The 24658-nt window shown below is 37.4% G+C and overlaps 1 protein-coding gene and 4 non-coding genes across 5 annotated transcripts in view; 4 read left to right on the forward strand and 1 right to left on the reverse strand.

The window, feature by feature from the left end:
* The window catches only part of LOC142351429 (uncharacterized), a 239390-nt gene that overhangs the window by 183052 nt on the left and 31680 nt on the right, over positions 1-24658 (reverse strand). The window lies entirely within an intron of this gene.
* Positions 1616-1687, forward strand: Trnag-ucc (transfer RNA glycine (anticodon UCC)). Its single transcript has one exon. It is a non-coding gene; the product is annotated as a tRNA-Gly (tRNA).
* On the forward strand, positions 16097-16169 carry Trnav-aac (transfer RNA valine (anticodon AAC)). Its single transcript has one exon. It is a non-coding gene; the product is annotated as a tRNA-Val (tRNA).
* Trnav-uac (transfer RNA valine (anticodon UAC)) lies at positions 16877-16949 on the forward strand. The gene has a single exon. It is a non-coding gene; the product is annotated as a tRNA-Val (tRNA).
* Trnav-uac (transfer RNA valine (anticodon UAC)) lies at positions 20792-20864 on the forward strand. The gene has a single exon. It is a non-coding gene; the product is annotated as a tRNA-Val (tRNA).

Consider the following 24658-nt stretch of genomic DNA (forward strand, 5'->3'; position numbering starts at 1 on the left):
TTCAAGCCTGACAGCATCAAGGAAGGTTTTTGACAAATGGATGTTTTTACTTGATTCAATTTAAAAACAAGCGTTTTATTTCTGGTCAATCCAACATTTGATATGAAATTACTGCTTGGAAGTTTTAATCCCAAGGTGCTGCGGTGATCACGTCTGCTGAACACGCAAAGGGTCTGCAGTTCAAGCCTCACAGCATCAAGGAAAGCTTTTGACAAATTGATGTTTTTACTTGATTGAATTTAAAATCATGCATTTTATTTCTAGTCAATCCAACATTTGAAATGAAATTACTGCTCAAAGCACTAATCGCAAAGTGCTGTGTTGTAACGGCTAGCACTCCTGCTTAACACGGAGAAGAGCCCGGAGAGCATCAAGGAAAAGTTTTGACAGTTGGGTGTACTTGATTAAAATTAAAATCGTGAAAGTCATTCCTGGTCAATCCAACATCTGATATGAAAATACTGCTTCGAAGCACTAATCGCGAGCCTGAGTTGGGTTGTGGTTATCACGTCTCCGTAACACGCGGAACGTTTTTAGTTCAAGCCTGGACAGCACCAAGGAAATCTTTCGACAAAATAAGGCCTTCTTTTGATTAAAATTGAAATAATGCATTAGATATCTGGTCAAATCAACATTTGATATGAATATACAGCTTCGAAGTACTAATACGCAGGTGCTGTGGTGTAACGGTAACCACTTCTGCTTAACACGCAGAGGGCTCCAGTTCAAACCTGGACAGCATCAAGGCAAAGTTTTGACAAAATGATGTTTTTTTACCTGATTAAAACAAAGATCGAGCATTTTATTTCTAGTCAATCCAACATTTGATATGAATTTACTGCTTGAAGTACTAATCTGAAGGTCTGTGGTGTATTGGTTATCACGTCTGCTGTACACGCAGAGGGTCGGCAGTTCAAGCCTGGACAGCATTAAGGCAAGTTTTTTGACAAAAAGAAGATTTTTTACCTGATTAAAATTAAGATCAAGCATTTTATTTCTAGTCAATCCAACATTTGACAGAAAATTACTGCTCAAAGGACTAATCTTAAGGTCTGTGGTGTAGTGGCTATCACGTCTGCTTTACACGCAGAAGGTCTCCAGTTCAAGCCTGTACAGCATCGAGGCAAGTTTTTGACAAAATGAAGTTCTTTTACCTGATTAAAACTAAGATCAAGCACTTTAATTCTAGTCAATCCAACATTTGATATGAATTTACTGCTTGAAGCACTAAGCGCAAGGTGCTGTGGTGTAACGGTTAGCACTTCTGCTTAACATACATAGGGCTCCAGTTCAAGCCTGGACAGCAGCAAGGAAAGTGTTTGACAAAATGATGTTTTTACTTGATTAAATTTAAAATGATGCATTTTATTTCTGGTCAATCCAACATTTGATATGAATTTACTGCTCGAAGCACTAATCGCAAGGTGCTGTGGTGTAACGGTTAGCACTGCTGCGTAACATGCATAGGGCTCCAGGTCAAGCCTGGACAGCATCAAGGCAAGTTTTTTTGACAAAATGAAGTTTTTTTTTACCTGATTAAAATTAAGATCAAGCACTTTATTTCTAGTCAATCCAACATTTGATATGAATTTACTGCTCGAAGCGCTAATCTTAAGGTCTGTGGTGTAGTGGTTATCACGTCTGCTTTCCACGCAGAAGGTCTCCAGTTCAAGCCTGGACAGCATCAAGGCAAGTGTTTGACAAAATGAAGTTCTTTTACCTGATTAAAACTAAGATCAAGCACTTTATTTCTAGTCAATCCAACATTTGATATGAATTTACTGCTTGAAGCACTAAGCGCAAGGTGCTGTGGTGTAACGGTTAGCACTTCTGCTCAACATACATAGGGCTCCAGTTCAAGCCTGGAGAGCAGCAAGGAAAGTGTTTGACAAAATGATGTTTTTACTTGATTAAACTTAAAATGATGCATTTTATTTCTGGTCAATCCAACATTTGGTATGAAGTTACTGCTTCGGAGTACTAATCACTAATCCCAAGGTGTTGCGGTGTTCAGGTCTGGTGAACACGGTGAAAAGCTGCAGTTCAAGCCCGGAGAGCATCAAGGAAAAGTTTTGACAGTTGGGTTTACTTGACTAAAATTAAAAACTTGCAATTGATTTCTGGTCAATCCAGCCTCTGATATGAAAACAATGCTTCGAAGCACTAATCGCGAGCTGGCGTTTTGTAGTGGTTATCACGTCTGCGTAACACGCGAAAGGTTTTTAGTTCAAGCCAGGACAGCATCAAGGAAAAGTTTTGACAAAATAATGCCTTTACCTGATTAAAATTAAAATAATGCATTGTATATCTGGTCATACCAACATTTGATATGAAATTACTGCTTCGAAGCACTAATACCAAGGAGCTGTGGTGTAGCGGTTATCGTCTGCTGAACACGCAGAAGGTCTCCAGTTCAAACCTGGACAGCATCAAGGCAAAGTTTTGACAAAATGATGTTTTTTTACCTGATTAAAATAAAGATCGAGCATTTTATTTCTAGTCAATCCAACATTTGATATGAATTTACTGCTTGAAGAACTAATCGCAAGGTGCTGTGGTGTAACGGTTAGCACTTCTGCTTAACATACATAGGGCTCCAGTTCAAGCCTGGACAGCAGCAAGGAAAGTGTTTGACAAAATGATGTTTTTACTTGATTAAATTTGAAATGATGCCTTTTATTTCTGGTCAATCCATTATTTGGTATGAAGTTACTGCTTCGAAGTACTAATCACTAATCCCAAGGTGTTGCGGTGTTCAGGTCTGGTGAACACGGTGAAAAGCTGCAGTTCAAGCCCGGAGAGCATCAAGGAAAAGTTTTGACAGTTGGGTTTACTTGACTAAAATTAAAAACTTGCAATTGATTTCTGGTCAATCCAGCCTCTGATATGAAAACAATGCTTCGAAGCACTAATCGCGAGCTGGCGTTTTGTAGTGGTTATCACGTCTGCGTAACACGCGAAAGGTTTTTAGTTCAAGCCAGGACAGCATCAAGGAAAAGTTTTGACAAAATAATGCCTTTACCTGATTAAAATTAAAATAATGCATTGTATATCTGGTCATACCAACATTTGATATGAAATTACTGCTTCGAAGCACTAATACCAAGGAGCTGTGGTGTAGCGGTTATCGTCTGCTGAACACGCAGAAGGTCTCCAGTTCAAACCTGGACAGCATCAAGGCAAAGTTTTGACAAAATGATGTTTTTTTACCTGATTAAAATAAAGATCGAGCATTTTATTTCTAGTCAATCCAACATTTGATATGAATTTACTGCTTGAAGAACTAATCGCAAGGTGCTGTGGTGTAACGGTTAGCACTTCTGCTTAACATACATAGGGCTCCAGTTCAAGCCTGGACAGCAGCAAGGAAAGTGTTTGACAAAATGATGTTTTTACTTGATTAAATTTGAAATGATGCCTTTTATTTCTGGTCAATCCATTATTTGGTATGAAGTTACTGCTTCGAAGTACTAATCACTAATCCCAAGGTGTTGCGGTGTTCAGGTCTGGTGAACACGGTGAAAAGCTGCAGTTCAAGCCCGGAGAGCATCAAGGAAAAGTTTTGACAGTTGGGTTTACTTGACTAAAATTAAAAACTTGCAATTGATTTCTGGTCAATCCAGCCTCTGATATGAAAACAATGCTTCGAAGCACTAATCGCAAGCTGGCGTTTTGTAGTGGTTATCACGTCTGCGTAACACGCGGAAGGTTTTTAGTTCAAGCCTGGACAGCATCAAGGAAAAGTTTTGACAAAATAATGCCTTTACTTGATTAAAATTAAAATAATGCATTATATATCTGGTCATATCAACATTTGATATGAAATTACTGCTTCGAAGCACTAATACCAAGGAAATGTGGTGTAGCGGTTATCGTCTGCTGAACACGCAAAAGGTCTCCAGTTCAAACCTGGACAGCATCGAGGCAAGTTTTTGACAAAATGAAGATCTTTTACCTGATTAAAACTAAGATCAAGCACTTTATTTCTAGTCAATCCAACATTTGATATGAATTTACTGCTCGAAGCACTAATCGCAAGGTGCTGTGGTGTAACGGTTAGCACGTCTGCTTAACATACATAGGGCTGCAGTTCAAGTCTGGACAGCAGCAAGGAAAATGTTTGACAAATTGATGTTTTTACTTGATTAAATTTAAAATGATGCATTTTATTTCTGGTCAATCCAACATTTGGTATGAAGTTACTGCTTCGAAGTACTAATCACTAATCCCAAGAAGTTGCGGTGTTCAAGTCTGGTGAACACGGTGAAAGGCTGCAGTTCAAGCCCGGAGAGCATCAAGGAAAAGTTTTGACAGTTGGGTTTACTTGACTAAAATTAAAAACTTGCAATTGATTTCTGGTCAATCCAGCCTCTGATATGAAAACAATGCTTCGAAGCACTAATCGCGAGCTGGCGTTTTGTAGTGGTTATCACGTCTGCGTAACACGCGAAAGGTTTTTAGTTCAAGCCTGGACAGCATCAAGGAAAAGTTTTGACAAAATAAAGCCTTTACCTGATTAAAATTAAAATAATGCATTGTATATCTGGTCATATCAACATTTGATATGAAATTACTGCTTCGAAGTACTAATCCCAAGGTGCTGCGGTGCAGCGGTGATCACGTCTGTTGAACACGCACAAGGTCTCCAGTTCAAGCCGGGACAGCATCAAGAAAAGGTTGCAACAAAATGATGTCTCTGGTCGATAAAAATTAAGAGCATGGATTTTACTTCTAGTCAGTCCGAAAATTTGATATGAAATAACTGTTGGAAGTACTAAAAGCAAGGTGCTGAGGTGTAACGGTTAGCACTTCTGCTTAACATACATAGGGCTCCAGTTCAAGCCTGGACAGCAGCAAGGAAAGCGTTTGACAAAATGATGTTTTTACTTGATTAAATTTAAAATGATGCATTTTATTTCTGGTCAATCCATTATTTGGTATGAAGTTACTGCTTCGAAGTACTAATCACTAATCCCAAGGTCTTGCGGTGTTCAGGTCTGGTGAACACGGTGAAAAGCTTCAGTTCAAGCCCGGAGAGCATCAAGGAAAAGTTTTGACAGTTGGGTTTACTTGATTAAAATTAAAAACGTGCAATTGATTTCTGGTCAATCCAGCCTCTGATATGAAAACGATGCTTCGAAGCACTAATCGCGAGCTGGCGTTTTGTAGTGGTTATCCCGTCTGCTTAACAGGCAGAAGGTCGTCAGTTCAAGCCTTGACAGCATCAAGGCAAGTTTTTTGACAAAATAAAGTTTTTTTAACTGATTAAAAATAAGATCAAGCATTTTATTTCTAGTCAATCCAACATTTGACAGGAAATTACTGCTCAAAGGACTAATCTTAAGGTCTGTGGTGTAGTGGCTATCACGTCTGCTTTACACGCAGAAGTTCTCCAATTCAAGCCTGGACAGCATGGAGGCAAGTTTTTGACAAAATGAAGTTATTTTACCTGATTAAAACTAAGATCAAGCACTTTATTTCTAGTCAATCCAACATTTGATATGAAATTACTGCTCAAAGGACGAATCCCAAAGTGCTGTAGCGTTACGGTTACCACTTCTGCGTAACACGCAGATGGTCTGCAGTTCAAGCCTGACATCATCACGAAAACTTTGACAAATTGATGTTTTTACTTGATTCAATTTGAAATCATGCATTTTATTTCTGGTCAATCCAACATTTGATATGAATTTACTGCGCGAAGCACTAATCAGAAGGTGCTGTGGTGTAACGGTTATCACTTCTGCTTTACACGCAGAGGGGTTCAGTTCAAGCCTTGACAGCACCAAGGAAAGTTTTTGACAAAATGATGTTTTTAATTGAATAAATTTAAATCATGCATTTTATTTCTGGTCAATCAATCATTTGATACGAAATTACTGCTTCGAAGTACTAATCCCAAGGTGCTGCGGTGCAGCGGTGATCACGTCTGTTGAGCACGCAGAAGGTCTCCAGTTCAAGCCGGGACAGCATCAAGAAAAGGTTGCAACAAAATGATGTCTCTGCTCGATTAAAATTAAGAGCATGGATTTTACCTCTAGTCAGTCCGAAAATTTGATATGAAATTACTGCTGGAAGCACTAATCTTAAGGTCTGTGGTGTAGTGGCTATCACGTCTGCTTTACACGCAGAAGGTCTCCAGTTCAATCCTGGACAGCATCGAGGCAAGTTTTTGACAAAATGAAGTTCTTTTACCTGATTAAAACTAAGATCAAGCACTTTATTTCTAGTCAATCCAACATTTGATATGAAATTACTGCTCAAAGGACTAATCCCAAAGTGCTGTAGCGTAACGGTTACCACTTCTGCGTAACACGCAGATGGTCTGCAGTTCAAGCCTGACATCATCAAGAAAACTTTGACAAATTGATGTTTTTACTTGATTCACTTTGAAATCATGCATTTGATTTCTGGTCAATCCAACATTTGATATGAATTTACTGCTCGAAGCACTAATCGCAAGGTGCTGTGGTGTAACGGTTAGCACTTCTGCGTAACATGCATAGGGCTCCAGGTCAAGCCTGGACAGCATCAAGGCAAGTTTTTTGACAAAATGAAGTTTTTTTACCTGATTAAAATTAAGATCAAGCATTTTATTTCTAGTCAATCTAACATTTGACAGGAAATTACTGCTCAAAGGACTAATCTTAAGGTCTGTGGTGTAGTGGTTATCAAGTCTGCTTTCCACGCAGAAGGTCTCCAGTTCAAGCCTCGACAGCATTGAGGCAAGTGTTTGACAAAATGAAGTTCTTTTTACCTGATTAAAACTAAGATCAAACACTTTATTTCTAGTCAATCCAACATTTGATATGAATTTACTGCTCGAAGCACTAATCGCAAGGTGCTGTGGTGCAACGGTTACCACTTCTGCGTAACACGCAGATGGTCTGCAGTTCAAGCCTGACATCATCAAGAAAACCTTGGCAAATTGATGTTTTTACTTGATTCAGTTTGAAATCATGCATTTGATTTCTGGTCAATCCAACATTTGATATGAATTTACTGCTCGAAGCACTAATCGCAAGGTGCTGTGGTGTAACGGTTAGCACTTCTGCGTAACATGCATAGGGCTCCAGGTCAAGCCTGGACAGCATCAAGGCAAGTTTTTTGACAAAATGAAGTTTTTTTTACCTGATTAAAATTAAGATCAAGCTTTTTATTTCTAGTCAATCTAACATTTGACAGGAAATTACTGCTCAAAGGACTAATCTTAAGGTCTGTGGTGTAGTGGTTATCACGTCTGCTTTCCACGCAGAAGGTCTCCAGTTCAAGCCTCGACAGCATTGAGGCAAGTGTTTGACAAAATGAAGTTCTTTTTACCTGATTAAAACTAAGATCAAACACTTTATTTCTAGTCAATCCAACATTTGATATGAATTTACTGCTCGAAGCAGTAATCGAAAGGTGCTGTGGTGTAACGGTTACCAATTCTGCGTAACACAAAGATGGTCTGCAGTTCAAGCCTGACATCATCAAGAAAACTTTGACAAATTGATGTTTTTACTTGATTCAATTTGAAATCATGCATTTGATTTCTGGTCAATCCAACATTTGATATGAATTTACTGCTCGAAGCACTAATCGCAAGGTGCTGTGGTGTAACGGTTAGCACTTCTGCGTAACATGCATAGGGCTCCAGGTCAAGCCTGGACAGCATCAAGGCAAGTTTTTTGTTAAAATGAAGTTTTTTTTTACCTGATTAAAATTAAGATCAAGCATTTTATTTCTAGTCAATCTAACATTTGAGAGGAAATTACTGCTCAAAGGACTAATCTTAAGGTCTGTGGTGTAGTGGTTATCACGTCTGCTTTCCACACAGAAGGTCTCCAGTTCAAGCCTGGACAGCATTGAGGCAAGTGTTTGACAAAATGAAGTTCTTTTTACCTGATTAAAACTAAGATCAAACACTTTATTTCTAGTCAATCCAACATTTGATATGAAATTACTGCTCGAAGCACTAATCGCAAGGTGCTGTGGTGTAACGGCTAATACTTCTGCTTAACATACATAGGGCTCCAGTTCAAGCCTGGACAGCAGCAAGGAAAGTGTTTGACAAAATGATGTTTTTACTTGATTAAATTTAAAATGATGCATTTTATTTCTGGTCAATCCAACATTTGGTATGAAGTTACTGCTTCGAAGTACTAATCACTAATCACAAGGTCTTGCGGTGTTCAGGTCTGGTGAACACGGTGAAAAGCTGCAGTTCAAGCCCGCAGAGCATCAAGGAAAAACTTTGACAGTTGGGTTTACTTGATTAAAATTAAAAACCTGCAATTGATTTCTGGTCAATCCAGCCTCTAATATGAAAACAATGCTTCGAAGCACTAATCGCGAGCTGACGTTTTGTAGTGGTTATCACGTCTGCGTAACACGCGGAGGGTTTTTAGTTCAAGCCTGGACAGCATCAAGCAAAATTTTTGAAAAAATAATGCCTTTACTTGATTAAAATTAAAATAATGCATTATATATCTGGTCATATCAACATTTGATATGAAATTACTGCTTCGAAGCACTAATACCAAGGAAATGTGGTGTAGCGGTTATCGTCTGCTGAACACGCGGAAGGTCTCCAGTTCAAACCTGGACAGCATCGAGGCAAGTTTTTGACAAAATGAAGATCTTTTACCTGATTAAAACTAAGATCAAGCACTTTATTTCTAGTCAATCCAACATTTGATATGAATTTACTGCTCGAAGCACTAATCGCAAGGTGCTGTGGTGTAACGGCTAATACTTCTGCTTAACATACATAGGGCTCCAGTTCAACTCTGGACAGCAGCAAGGAAAGTGTTTGACAAATTGATGTTTTTACTTGATTAAATTTAAAATGATGCATTTTATTTCTGGTCAATCCAACATTTGGTATGAAGTTACTGCTTCGAAGTACTAATCACTAATCCCAAGGTGTTGCGGTGTTCAATCTGGTGAACACGGTGAAAAGCTGCATTTCAAGCCCGGAGAGCATCAAGGAAAAGTTTTGACAGTTGGGTTTACTTGATTAAAATTAAAAACGTGCAATTGATTTCTGGTCAATCCAGCCTCTGGTATGAAAACAATGCTTCGAAGCACTAATCGCGAGCTGGCGTTTTGTAGTGGTTATCACGTCTGCGTAACATACGGAAGGTTTTTAGTTCAAGCCTGGACAGCATCAAGGAAAAATTTTGACTTTACTTGATTAAAATTAAAATAATGCATTATATATCTGGTCATATCAACATTTGATATGAAATTACTGCTTCGAAGCACTAATACCAAGGAAATGTGGTGTAGCGGTTATCGTCTGCTGAACACGCAGAAGGTCTCCAGTTCAAACCTGGACAGCATCGAGGCAAGTTTTTGACAAAATGAAGATATTTTACCTGAGAAAAACTAAGATCAAGCACTTTATTTCTAGTCAATCCAACATTTGATATGAATTTACTGCTCGAAGCACTAATCGCAAGGTGCTGAGGTGTAACGGTTAGCACTTCTGCTTAACATACATAGGGCTCCAGGTCAAGCCTGGACAGCAGCAAGGAAAGTGTTTGACAAATTGATGTTTTTACTTGATTAAGTTTAAAATGATGCATTTTATTTCTGGTCAATCCAACATTTGCTATGAAGTTAATGCTTCGAAGTACTAATCACTAATCCCAAGCTGTTGCGGTGTTCAAGTCTGGTGAACACGGTGAAAAGCTGCAGTTCAAGCCCGGAGAGCATCAAGGAAAAGTTTTGACAGTTGGGTTTACTTGATTAAAGTTAAAAACGTGCAATTGATTTCTGGTCAATCCAGCCTCTGATATGAAAACAATGCTTCGAAGCACTAATCGCGAGCTGGCGTTTTGTAGTGGTTATCACGTCTGCGTAACACGCGGAAGGTTTTTAGTTCAAGCCTGGGCAGCATCAAGGAAAAGTTTTGACAAAATTATGCCTTTACTTGATTAAAATTAAAATAATGCATTATATATCTGGTCATATCAACATTTGATATGAAAATACTGCTTCGAAGCACTAATACCAAGGAAACGTGGTGTAGCGGTTATTGTCTGCTGAACACGCAGAAGGTCTCCAGTTCAAACCTGGACAGCATTGAGGCAAGTTTTTGACAAAATGAAGATATTTTACCTGATTAAAACTAAGATCAAGCACTTTATTTCTAGTCAATCCAACATTTGATATGAATTTACTGCTCGAAGCACTAATCGCAAGGTGCTGTGGTGTAACGGTTAGTACTTCTGCTTAACATACATAGGGCTCAAGTTCAATCCTGGACAGCAGCAAAGAAAGTGTTTGACAAATTGATGTTTTTACTTGATTAAATTTAAAATGATGCATTTTGTTTCTGGTCAATCCAACATTTGGTATGAAGTTACTGCTTCGAAGTACAAATCACTAATCCCAAGCTGTTGCGGTGTTCAATCTGGTGAACACGGTGAAAAGCTGCAGTTCAAGCCCGGAGAGCATCAAGGAAAAGTTTTGACAGTTGGGTTTACTTGATTAAAGTTAAAAACGTGCAATTGATTTCTGGTCAATCCAGCCTCTGATATGAAAAACAATGCTTCGAAGCACTAATCGCGAGCTGGCGTTTCGTAGTGGTTATCACGTCTGCGTAACACGCGGAAGGTTTTTAGTTCAAGCCTGGACAGCATCAAGGAAAACTTTTGACAAAATAATGCCTTTACTTGATTAAAATTAAAATAATGCATTATATATCTGGTCATATCAACATTTGATATGAAATTACTGCTTCGAAGCCTTAATACCATGGAGCTGTGGTGTAGCGGTTATCGTCTGCTGAACACGCAGAAGGTCTCCAGTTCAAACCTGGACAGCATCAAGGCAAAGTTTCGACAAAATGATGTTTTTTACCTGATTAAAATTAAGATCAAGCATCTTATTTCAGGTCAATCCAACATTTGATATGCAATTACTGCTTCGAAGTACCAATCCCAAGTTGTTCCGAAGTTCACGTCTGGTGAACACGCAGAAAAGCTGAAGTTCAAGCCCGGAGAGCATCAACGAAAAGTTTTAACAGTTGGGTTTACCTGATTAAAATTAAAAACGTATAATTGATTTCTGGTCAATCCAGCCTCTGATATGAAAACAATGCTTCGAAGCACTAATCGCGAGCTGGCCTTTTGTAATGGTTATCACGTCTGCATAACACGCGGAATGTTTTTAGTTCAAGCCTGGACAGCATCAAGGAAAAATTTTGACAAAATAATGCCTTTACTTGATTAAAACTAAAATGATGCATTATATATCTGGTCAATTCAACGTTTGATATGAAATTACTGCTACCAAGCACTAAAAGCCAGTTGCTGTAGTGTAGTGGTTATCACGTCTGCGTAACACGCAGAAGGTCGACAGTTCAAACCTTGAGAGCACCAAGGCAAAGTTTTGACAAAATGATGTTTTTTTACCAGATTAAAATTGAGATAGAGCATTTTATTTCTAGTCAAACCAACATCTGATTTGAAATTACTGCTTCGAAGTACTAATCCCTAATCCCAACTTGTTCCGAAGTTCACGTCTGGTGAACACGCAGAAAAGCTGAAGTTCAAGCCCGGAGAGCATCTACGAAAAGTTTTGACAGTTGGGTTTACCTGATTAAAATTAAAAACGTGCAATTTGTTTCTGGTCAATCCAGCCTCTGATATGAAAATAATGCTTCGAAGCACTAATCACGAGCTGGCGTTGTGCAGTGATTATCACGCCTGCGTAACACGCGGAAGGTTTTAAGTTCAAGCTTGGACAGCATCAAGGAAAAGTTTTGACAAAATAATGCCTTTACTTGATTAAAATTAAAATAATGCATTATATATCTGGTCATGTCAACATTTGATATGAAATTACTGCTTCTAAGCACTAATACCAAGGTGCTGTGTTGTAGCGGTTATCATGTCTGCTTAACACGCAGAAGGTCTTCAATTCAAACCTGGACAGCATCAAGGTAAAAGTTATGACAAAAACATGTTTTTTTACATCTTAAAATTAAGATCGATCACAAAATGATGCTTTTACTTGACTAAATTCAAAATCATGCGTTTTATTTCTGGTCAATCCAACATTTGATATGAAATTACTGCTCAAAGCATAAATCGCAAGGCGCTGTAGGATAACGGTTATCACTTCTGCTTAACACGCAGATAATCTCAAAGTCAAGCCTGGACAGCATTAAGGAAAGCTTTTGACAAACTGATGTTTTTACTGGATTAAATTTAAAATCATGCATTTTATTTCTAGTCAATCCAAAATTTGATAAGAAAGTACTGCTCAAAGCGCGAATCACAAGGTGAGGTGGTGTAACGGTTAGAACTTCTGCGGAAAAGGCAGAGGGTCTCCATTTCAAGCCTGGACAGCATCAAGCAAAACATTTGAAAACAAATATTTGGTCTTTATTTGATCAAAATTATATTCAAAAGATTTTTATTCTAGTCAACTCAACCTTTGAAAACAAATTTCTCTTTTAAATCAGCAACCTCAAGGTGCTGTGGTGTAGCGATTATTAAGTCTGCTTTACACGCAGAAGATCTCCAGTTCAAGCCTGGACAGCATCAAGCAAACTTTTGAAAGCAAACTGTTCTTCATTTGATCAAAATAATATTCAAATGATTTCATTCTAGTCAACTCAATCTTCAAAACAAACTGCTCCTGTAAACCAGTAAACTCAATAGGTGCCGCCATGGTGTACCGGATATCACGTCTACTGTACACGCAGAGGGTTGCCAGTTCAATCCTGGACAGCACCAAACAAAAGTTATGGAAAACAAAAAATCAGTCTTTGTTTGCTCAAAACTATATTCAAAAGATTTCATTCAAGTCAAGTCAACCTTCGAAAACAAATAAATCACCCCTTAAATCATAAACCTCAGGGTGCTGAGTAGTAGAGGTTATCACGTCTGCTTTAAACTCACACTGTTTCCAGTGCAAGCCTGGACAACATCAAGCAAAAATTTTGAGAACAAAAATTTTGTCTTTATTTGATCAAAATTATACTCCAACTGTTTAATTCTAGTCAACTCAACCTTGGAAACAAATTACTCCTTTCAAACCTTAATCTCAAGAAGCTAGTAAAGCAGTTATCACGACTGCTTAACACGCAGAGAATCTCAAAGTCAAGCCTGGACAGCATCAAGGAAAGCTTTTGACAAACTGATCTTTTTACTTGATTAAATTTAAAATCAAGCCTTTTTTTTCTAGTCAATCCAACATTTGACATGAAATAACTGCTCAAAGCACTAATTGCAAGGTGCTGTGGTGAAAAGGTTATCATTTCCTCTTAACACGCAGAGAATCTCAAAGTCAATCCTGGACAGCATCAAGGAAAGTTTTTGACAAACTGATCTTTTTACTTGATTAAATTTAAAATCAAGCATTTTATTTCTAGTCAATCCAACATTTGATATGAAATTACTGCTCAAAGCATTAATCGCAAGGCGCTGTAGGGTAACGGTTATCACTTCTGCTTAACACGCAGAGAATTTCAAAGTCAAGCCTGGACAGCATCAAGGAAAGCTTTTGACAAATTGATGTTTTTACTGGATTAAATTTAAAATCATGCATTTTATTTCTAGTCAATCCAAAATTTGATAAGAAAGTACTGCTCAAAGCGCTAATCACAAAGTGAGGTGGTGTAACGGTTAGAACTTCTGGGGAACACGCAGAGGGTCTCCAGTTCAAACCTGGACAGCATCAAGTAAAAATTTGGCAAAATGATGTTCTTACTTGATTAAATTTAATATCATGCATTTTATTTCTGGTCAATCCAACATTTGATATGAAATTACTGCTCGAACAACTAATCGCAAGGTTCTGTGGTGTACCGGTTATCACGTCTGCTTAACACGCAGAAGGTCTCCATTTCAAGCCTGGACAGCATCAAGCAAAACCTTTGAAAACAAATGTTTGGTCTTCATTTGATCAAAATTATATTCAAAAGATTTTTATTCTAGTCAACTCAATCTTTGAAAACAAATTTCTCTTTTAAATCAGCAACCTCAAGGTCCTATGGTGTAGCGGTTATCACGTCTGCTTTACACGCAGAAGATCTCCAGTTCAAGCCTGGACAGCATCAAGCAAACTTTTGAAAACAGACTGTTCTTCAATTGATCAAAAAAATATTCAAATGATTTCATTCTAGTCAACTCAATCTTCAAAACAAATTGCTCCTTTCAAACCTTAACCTCAAGGTGTTAGTGTAGCAGTTATCACGTCTGCTTAACACGCAGAGAATCTCAAAGTCAAGCCTGGACAGCATCAAGGAAAGCTTTTGACAAACTGATGTTTTTACTGGATTAAATTTAAAATCATGCATTTTATTTCTAGTCAATCCAAAATTTGATAAGAAAGTACTGCTCAAAGCGCTAATCACAAGGTGAGGTGGTGTAACGGTTAGAACTTCTGCGGAACACGCAGAGGGTCTCCAGTTCAAGCCTGGACAGCATCAAGTAAAAATTTGTCAAAATGATGTTTTTACTTGATTAAATTTAAAATCATGCATTTTATTTCTGGTCAATCCAACATTTGATATGAAATTACTGCTCGAACAACTAATCGCAAGGTTCTGTGGTGTACCGGTTACCACGTCTGCTTAAAACGCAGAAGGTCTCCATTTCAAGCCTGGACAGCATCAAGCAAAACATTTGAAAACAAATATTTGGTCTTTATTTGATCAAAATTATATTAAAAAGATTTTTATTCTAGTCAACTCAATCTTTGAAAACAAATTTCTCTTTTAAATCAGCAAACTCAAGGTGCTGTGGTGTAGCGGTTATCACGTCTGCTTTACACGCAGAAGATCTCCAGTTCAATGCTTTACAACACCAAACAAAGGTTTTGAAAAACAAAAATTCAGTCTTTGTTTGCTCAAAACTATATTCAAAAGATTTCATTCAAGTCAAGTCAACCTTCGAAAACAAATTTCTCCCTTGAATCATAAACCTCAAGGTGCTGAGGAGTAGAGGTTATCAAGTCTGCTTTACACGCAGAAGGTCTCCAGTGCAAGCCTGGACAGCATCAAGCAAAAGTTTTGGAAACAAAATATTTGTTCTTTGTTTGATAAAAATTATATTCAAATGGTTTCATTCAACTCAACATTTAAAAACAAATTACTCCTTTCAAACTCTAAATTCAAGGTGCTGTTGTGTAGCAGTTTTTACGTCTGCTTGATGCACAAAAGTTCTCCGGAGCAAGCTTGGACATCATCCAGAAAAAGTTTTGAAAACAAATGAACTGATTTCATTTGATCAAAGCTACAATGATATGATTATATTCTACTCAACTCAACCTTTGAAAACAAACTCCTGCTTTAAAACATTAACCGCAAGGTGTTAGGTGATGTGGTGTAGCGGTTATCAAGTCTGCTTAACACGCAGAAGGTCTCCAGTTCAAGCCTGGACAGCATCAAGCAAAAGTTTTGTAAACAAATTGTTCTTCAATTGATCAAAATAATATTCAAATGATTTCATTCTAGTCAACTCAACCCTGGACAAAAAATTGCTCCTGTAAACCAGTAACCTCAAAAAGGTGACGCCATGGAATAGCGGATATCACGTCGACTGTACAAGCAGAAGGTCCCCAGCTCAATCCTTTACAGCACCAAACAAAGGTTTTGAAAAACAAAAATTCAGTCCTTGTTTGCTCAAAACTATATTCAAAAGACTTCATTCAAGTCAAGTCAACCTTCGAAAACAAATTTCTCCCTTAAATCATCAACCTCAAGGTGCTGTGGAGTAGAAGTTATCACGTCTGCTTTACACTCACTGTCTCCAGTGCAAGCCTGGACAGCATCCAGCAAAAAATTTTGAAAACAAAAATTTGGTCTTTATTTGATCAAAATTATATTCAAACTGTTTCATTCTAGTCAACTCAACCTTTGGAAACAATTTACTCCTCTCAAACAATGAATCACGAGGTGCTGTTGTGTAGCCGTTATCACGTCTGCTTGACGCACAAAAGCTCTCCAGAGCAAGCTTGGACATCATCCAGAAAAAGTTTTGAAAACAAATGTACTGATTTCATTTGATCAAAGTTGCATTGATATGATTAAATTCTACTCAACTCAACCTTTGAAAACAAACTCCTGCTTTAAAACATTAACCGCAAGGTGTTAGGTGCTGTGGTGTAGCGGTTATCAAGTCTGCTTAACACGCAGAAGGTCTCCAGTTCAAGCCTGGACAGCATCAAGCAAAAGTTTTGTAAACAAATTGTTCTTCAATTGATCAAAAAAATAATCAAATGATTTCATTCTAGTCAACTCAACCCTTGACAACAAATTGCTCCTGAAAACCAGTAACCTCAAAAAGTTGCCGCCATGGGATAGCGGATATCACGTCGACTGTACAAGCAGAAGGTCGCCAGTTCAATCCATTACAGCACCAAAAAAAGGTTTTGAAAAACAAAAATTCAGTCTTTGTTTGCTCAAAACTATATTCAAAATACTTCATTCAAGTCAAGTCAACCTTCGAAAACAAATTTCTCCCTTAAATCATCAACCTCAAGGTGCTGTGGAGTAGAAGTTATCACGTCTGCTTTACACGCAGCAGGTCTCCAGTGCAAGCCTGGACAGCATCAAGCAAAAGTTTTGGAAACAAAATATTTGTTCTTTGTTTGATCAAAATTATATTCAAATGGTTTCATTCTAGTCAACTCAACATTTAAAAACAAATTACTCATTTCAAACTCTAAATTCAAGGTGCTGTTGTGTAGCAGTTTTTACGTCTGCTTGATGCACAAAAGTTCTCCGGAGCAAGCTTGGACATCATCCAGAAAAAGTTTTAAAAACAAATGAACTGATTTCATTTGATCAAAGTTACAATGATATGATTATATTCTACTCAACTCAACCATTGAAAACAAACTCCTGCTTTAAAACATTAACCGCAAGGTGTTAGGTGCTGTGGTGTAGCGGTTATCAAGTCTGCTTTACACGCAGAAGGTCTCCAGTTCAAGCCTGGACAGCATCAAGCAAAAGTTTTGTAAACAAATTGTTCTTCAATTGATCAAAAAAATATTCAAATGATTCCATTCTAGTCAACTCAACCCTGGAAAAAAAATTGCTCCTGTAAACCAGTAACCTCAAAAAGGTGCCGCCATGGACTAGCGGATATCACGTCGACTGTACAAGCAGAAGGTCCCCAGTTCAATGCTTTACAACACCAAACAAAGGTTTTGAAAAACAAAAATTCAGTCTTTGTTTGCTCAAAACTATATTCAAAAGACTTCATTCAAGTCAAGTCAACCTTCGAAAACAAATTTCTCCATTAAATCATCAACCTCAAGGTGCTGTGGAGTAGAAGTTATCACGTCTGCTTTACACGCAGAAGGTCTCCAGTGCAAGCCTGGACAGCATCAAGCAAAAGTTTTGGAAACAAATTGTTCTTCAATTGATCAAAATAATATTCAAATGATTTCATTCTAGTCAACTCAACCCTGGACAAAAAATTGCTCCTGTAAACCAGTAACCTCAAAAAGGTGCCGCCATGGACTAAAGGATATCACGTCGACTGTACAAGCAGAAGGTCCCCAGCTCAATCCTTTACAGCACCAAACAAAGGTTTTGAAAAACAAAAATTCAGTCCTTGTTTGCTCAAAACTATATTCAAAAGACTTCATTCAAGTCAAGTCAACCTTCGAAAACAAATTTCTCCCTTAAATCATCAACCTCAAGGTGCTGTGGAGTAGAAGTTATCACGTCTGCTTTACACTCACTGTCTCCAGTGCAAGCCTGGACAGCATCAGGCAAAAGTTTTGAAAAGAAATTGCTCTTTATTTGATCAAAATATTATCCAAATGATTTCATTCTAGTCAACTCAACTTTTGAAAACAAATTACTCCTGTAAACCAGTACCCTCAAAAAGGTGACGCTATGGTGTAGAGGTTATCACATCTACTGCACACACAAAAGGTCGCCAGTTAAATCCTGGACAGCAACAAACAAAAAAATTGGAAAACAAAAATTCAGTCTTTTTTTGATCAAAACTATATTCAAATTATTTAATTCTGATCAACTCAAACTTTGACAACGAATTTCTATTATAAAACATTAACCTCAGCTTGCTGTAATGTAGGGGTCATCACGTCTGTTTAAACGCAGAAGGTTCCCAATTCAAGCCTAGAAATTGCCAGCCTGGACAGCTTCAAGCAAAAGTTTTGTAAACAAATTGTTCTTCATTTGATCAAAATATTATTCAAATGGTTTCATTCTAGTCAACTCAACTCTTGACAACAAATTGCTCCTGTAAACCAGTAACCTCAAAAAGGTGCCGCCATGGATTAGCGGATATCGCGTCGACTGTACAAGCAGAAGGCCCCCAGTTCAATCCTTTACAACACCAAACAAAGGTTTTGAAAAACAAAAATTCAGTCTTTGTTTGCTCAAAACTATATTCAAAAGACTTCATTCAAGTCAAGTCAACCTTCGAAAACAAATTTCTCCATTAAATCATCAACCTCAAGGTGCTGTGGAGTAGAAGTTATCACGTCTGCTTTACACGCAGAAGGTCTCCAGTGCAAGCCTGGACAGCATCAAGCAAAAGTTTTGGAAACAAATTGTTCTTCAATTGATCAAAATAATATTCAAATGATTTCATTCTAGTCAACTCAACCCTGGACAAAAAATTGCTCCTGTAAACCAGTAACCTCAAAAAGGTGCCGCCATGGACTAGCGGATATCACGTCGACTGTACAAGCAGAAGGTCCCCAGCTCAATCCTTTACAGCACCAAACAAAGGTTTTGAAAAACAAAAATTCAGTCCTTGTTTGCTCAAAACTATATTCAAAAGACTTCATTCAAGTCAAGTCAACCTTCGAAAACAAATTTCTCCCTTAAATCATCAACCTCAAGGTGCTGTGGAGTAGAAGTTATCACGTCTGCTTTACACTCACTGTCTCCAGTGCAAGCCTGGACAGCATCAGGCAAAAGTTTTGAAAAGAAATTGCTCTTTATTTGATCAAAATATTATCCAAATGATTTCATTCTAGTCAACTCAACTTTTGAAAACAAATTACTCCTGTAAACCAGTACCCAAAAAAGGTGACGCTATGGTGTAGAGGTTATCACATCTACTGTACACACAAAAGGTCGCCAGTTAAATCCTGGACAGCACCAAACAAAAAAATTGGAAAACAAAAATTCAGTCTTTTTTTGATCAAAACTATATTCAAATTATTTAATTCTGATCAACTCAAACTTTGACAACGAATTTCTATTATAAAACATTAACCTCAGCTTGCTGTAATGTAGGGGTCATCACGTCTGTTTAAACGCAGAAGGTTCCCAATTCAAGCCTAGAAATTGCCAGCCTGGACAGCTTCAAGCAAAAGTTTTGTAAACAAATTGTTCTTCATTTGATCAAAATATTATTCAAATGGTTTCATTCTAGTCAACTCAACTCTTGACAACAAATTGCTCCTGTAAACCAGTAACCTCAAAAAGGTGCCGCCATGGATTAGCGGATATCGCGTCGACTGTACAAGCAGAAGGTCCCCAGTTCAATCCTTTACAACACCAAACAAAGGTTTTGAAAAACAAAAATTCAGTCTTTGTTTGCTCAAAACTATATTCCAAAGACTTCATTCAAGTCAAGTCAACCTTCGAAAACAAATTTCTCCATTAAATCATCAACCTCAAGGTGCTGTGGAGTAGAAGTTATCACGTCTGCTTTACACGCAGAAGGTCTCCAGTGCAAGCCTGGACAGCATCAAGCAAAAGTTTTGGAAACAAATTGTTCATCAATTGATCAAAATAATATTCAAATGATTTCATTCTAGTCAACTCAACCCTGGACAAAAAATTGCTCCTGTAAACCAGTAACCTCAAAAAGGTGCCGCCATGGACTAGCGGATATCACGTCGACTGTACAAGCAGAAGGTCCCCAGCTCAATCCTTTACAGCACCAAACAAAGGTTTTGAAAAACAAAAATTCAGTCCTTGTTTGCTCAAAACTATATTCAAAAGACTTCATTCAAGTCAAGTCAACCTTCGAAAACAAATTTCTCCCTTAAATCATCAACCTCAAGGTGCTGTGGAGTAGAAGTTATCACATCTGCTTTACACTCACTGTCTCCAGTGCAAGCCTGGACAGCATCAGGCAAAAGTTTTGAAAAGAAATTGCTCTTTATTTGATCAAAATATTATCCAAATGATTTCATTCTAGTCAACTCAACTTTTGAAAACAAATTACTCCTGTAAACCAGTACCCTCAAAAAGGTGACGCTATGGTGTAGAGGTTATCACATCTACTGTACACACAAAAGGTCGCCAGTTAAATCCTGGACAGCACCAAACAAAAAAATTGGAAAACAAAAATTCAGTCTTTTTTTGATCAAAACTATATTCAAATTATTTAATTCTGATCAACTCAAACTTTGACAACGAATTTCTGTTATAAAACATTAACCTCAGCTTGCTGTAATGTAGGGGTCATCACGTCTGTTTAAACGCAGAAGGTTCCCAATTCAAGCCTAGAAATTGCCAGCCTGGACAGCTTCAAGCAAAAGTTTTGTAAACAAATTGTTCTTCATTTGATCAAAATATTATTCAAATGGTTTCATTCTAGTCAACTCAACTCTTGACAACAAATTGCTCCTGTAAACCAGTAACCTCAAAAAGGTGCCGCCATGGATTAGCGGATATCACGTCGACTGTACAACCAGAAGGTCGCCAGTTCAATCCTTTACAGCACCAAACAAAGGCTTTGAAAAACAAAAATTCAGTCTTCGTTTGCTCAAAACTATATTCAAAAGCCTTCATTCAAGTCAAGTCAACCTTCGAAAACAAATTTCTCCCTTAAATCATCAACCTCAAGGTGCTGTGGTGTAGCGGTTATCACGTCTGCTTTACACGCAGAAGGTCTCCAGTTCAAGCCTGGACAGCAGCAGGCAAAAGTTTTGAAAAGAAATTGCTCTTTATTTGATCGAAATATTATCCAAATGATTTCATTCTAGTCAACTCAACTTTTGAAAACAAATTACTCCTGTAAACCAGTACCCTCAAAAAGGTGACGCTATGGTGTAGAGGTTATCACATCTATTGTACACGCAAAAGGTCGCCAGTTAAATCCTGGACAGCACCACACAAAAAAAATTGGAAAACAAAAATTCAGTCTTTGTTTGATCAAAACTATATTCAAATTATTTAATTCTGATCAACTCAAACTTTGACAACGAATTTCTATTATAAATCATTAACCTCAGGGTGCTGTAATGTAGGGGTCATCACGTCTGTTTAAACGCAGAAGGTTCCCAATTCAAGCCTAGAAATTGCCAGCCTGGACAGCTTCAAGCAAAAGTTTTGAAAACAAATTGTTCTTCATTTGATCAAAAAATTATTCAAATGGTTTCATTCTAGTCAACTCAACCCTTGACAACAAATTGCTCCTGTAAACCAGTAACCTCAAAAAGGTGCCGCCATGGATTAGCGGATATCACGTCGACTGTACAAGCAGAAGGTCGCCAGTTCAATCCTTTACAGCACCAAACAAAGACTTTGAAAAACAAAAATTCAGTCTTCGTTTGCTCAAAACTATATTCAAAAGACTTAAATCAAGTCAAGTTAACCTTCGAAACCAAATTTCTCCCTTAAATCATCAACCTCAAGGTGCTGTGGAGTAGAAGTTATCACGTCTGCTTTACACGCAGAAGGTCTCCAGTGCAAGCCTGGACAACATCAAGCAAAAATTTTGAAAACAAAAACTTTGCTCTTTGTTTGATCAAAATTATATTCAAATGGTTTCATTCTAGTCAACTCAACATTTGAAAACAAATTACTCCTTTCAAACTCTAAATTCAAGGTGCTGTTGTGTAGCAGTTATCACGTCTGCTTGATGCACAAAAGTTCTCCGGAGCAAGCTAGGACATCATCCAGCAAAAAATTTTGAAAACAATTGTTCTGTGTTCATTTGATGAAAGTTACATTGATATGATTACATTCTAATCAACTCAACCTTCGAAAACGAATTACTGCTTTAAAACATTAACCTCAAGGTGCTGTGGTGTAGCTGTTATCACGTCTGCTTTACACGCAGAAGGTCTCCATTTCACGCCTGGACAGCATCAGTTAAAAGTTTGGAAAACAAATTGCTCTTTATTTGATCAAAATATTATCCAAATGATTTCATTCTAGTCAACTCAACTTTTGAAAACAAATTACTCCTGTAAACCAGTAACCTCAAAAATGTGCCGATATGGTGTAGAGGTTATCACATCTACTGTACACGCAAAGGGTCGCCAGTTAAATCCTGGACAGCACCAAACAAAAAATTTGGAAAACAAAAATTCAGTCTTCTTTGATCAAAACTATATTCAAATTATTTAATTCTGATCAACTCAAACTTTGACAACGAATTACTCTTATAAAACATTAACCTAAGGGTGCTGTAATGTAGGGGCCATCACGTCTGTTTAAACGCAGAAGGTCCCCAATTCAAGCCTAGAAATTGCCAGCCTGGACAGCATTAAGCAAACGTTTTAAAAACAAATATTTGTTTTTTATGTGATCAAAATTATAAACAAATGGTTTCATTCTAGTCAACTCAACATTTGTAAACAAATTACTCCTTTCACAAAATAAATTCAAGTAGCTGTTGTGTAGCAGTTATCACGTCTGCTTGACGCACAAAAGTTCTCCGGAGCAATCTTGGACATCATCCAGCAAAAAGTTTTGAAAACAATTGTTTTGTGTTCATTTGATCAGTTACATTGATATGATTATATTCTACTCAACTCATCCTTCGAAAACGAATTACTGCTTTAAAACATTAACCTCAAGGTGCTGTGGTGTAGCAGTTATCAAGTCTGCTTTACACGCAGAAGGTCTCCAGTTCAAGCCTGGACAGAATCAAGCAAAAGTTTTGATAACAAATTGCTCTTTATTTGATCAAAATATTATTCAAATTATTTCATTCTAGTCAACTCAACCTTTGAAAACAAATTTCTCCCTTAAATCATCAACCTCAAGTTGCTGTGGAGTAGAGGTTATCACGTCTGCCTTACACTCACACGGTCTCTAGTGCAAGCCTGGACAGCATCAAGCAAAAGTTTTGAAAACAAAAATTTGTTCTTTGTTTGATCAAAATTATATTCAAATGGTTTCATTTCAGTCAAATCAACATTTGAAAACAAAATTACTCCTTTCAAACTCAAAATTCAAGGTGCTGTTGTGTAGCAGTTATCACGTCTGCTTGATGCACAAAAGTTCTCCGGAGCAAGCTTGGACATCATCCAGCGTAAAGTTTTGAAAACAATTGTTTTGTGTTCATTTGATCAAAGTTACATTGATATGATTATATTCTACTCAACTCATCCTTCGAAAACGAATTACTGCTTTAAAACATTAACCTCAAGGTGCGTGGTGTAGCGGTTATCAAGTCTGCTTTACACGCAGAAGGTCTCCAGTTCAAGCCTGGACAGCATCAAGCAAAAGTTTTGATAACAAATTGCTCTTTATTTGATCAAAATATTATTCAAATTATTTCATTCTAGTCAACTCAACCTTTGAAAACAAATTTCTCCCTTGAATCATCAACCTCAAGTTGCTGTGGAGTAGAGGTTATCACGTCTGCCTTACACTCACACGGTCTCTAGTGCAAGCCTGCCTGGACAGCATCAAGCAAAAGTTTTGAAAACAAAAATTTGTTCTTTGTTTGATCAAAATTATATTCAAATGGTTTCATTCTAGTCAAATCAACATTTGAAAACAAAATTACTCCTTTTAAACTCAAAATTCAAGGTGCTGTTGTGTAGCAGTTATCACGTCTGCTTGATGCACAAAAGTTCTCCGGAGCAAGCTTGGACATCATCCAGCGTAAAGCTTTGAAAACAATTGTTCTGTGTTTATTTGATCAAAGTTACATTGATATGATTAAATTCTACTCAACTCAACCTTCGAAAACGAATTACTGCTTTAAAACATTAACCTCAAGATGCTGTGGTTTAGCGGTTATCACGTCTGCGTTACACGCAGAAGGTCTCCAGTTAAAGCCTGGACAGCATCAGGCAAAAGTTTTGAAAACAAATTGCTCTTTATTTGATCAAAATACTATTCAAATGATTTCATTATAGTCAACTCAACCTTTGAAAACAAATTATTCCTTTAAACCAGTAACCTCAAAAAGGTGCCGCTATGGTGTAGAGGTTATCACATCTACTGTACACGCAAAAGGTCGCCAGTTAAATCCTGGACAGCACCAAACGAAAAATTTGGAAAACAAAAAATCAGTCTTTGTTTGATCAAAATTATAATCAAATTATTTAATTCTTATCAACTGAAACTTTGACAACAAATTACTCTTATAAATCATTAACCTCAGGGTGCTGTAATGTAGGGGTCATCACGTCTGTTTAAACGCAGAAGGTCCCCAATTCAAGCCTAGAAATTGCCAGCCTGGACAGCATCAAGCAAAAGTTTTGAAAACAAAATGCTCTTTATTTGATCAAAATATTATCCAAATGATTTCATTCTAGTCAACTCAACTTTTGAAAACAAATTACTCCTGTAAACCAGTAACCTCAAAAAGGTGCCGCTATTGTGTAGAGGTTATCACATCTACTGTACACGCAAAAGGTCGCCAGTTAAATCCTGGACAGCACCAAACAAAAAATTTGGAAAACAAAAATTCAGTCTTTTTTTGATCAAAACTATATTCAAATTATTTAATTCTGATCAACTCAAACT

Source organism: Convolutriloba macropyga, chromosome 1, assembly GCF_964194025.1.
Source record: "Convolutriloba macropyga chromosome 1, txConMacr16.3, whole genome shotgun sequence".
Taxonomy (NCBI): Eukaryota; Metazoa; Xenacoelomorpha; order Acoela; family Convolutidae; genus Convolutriloba; species Convolutriloba macropyga.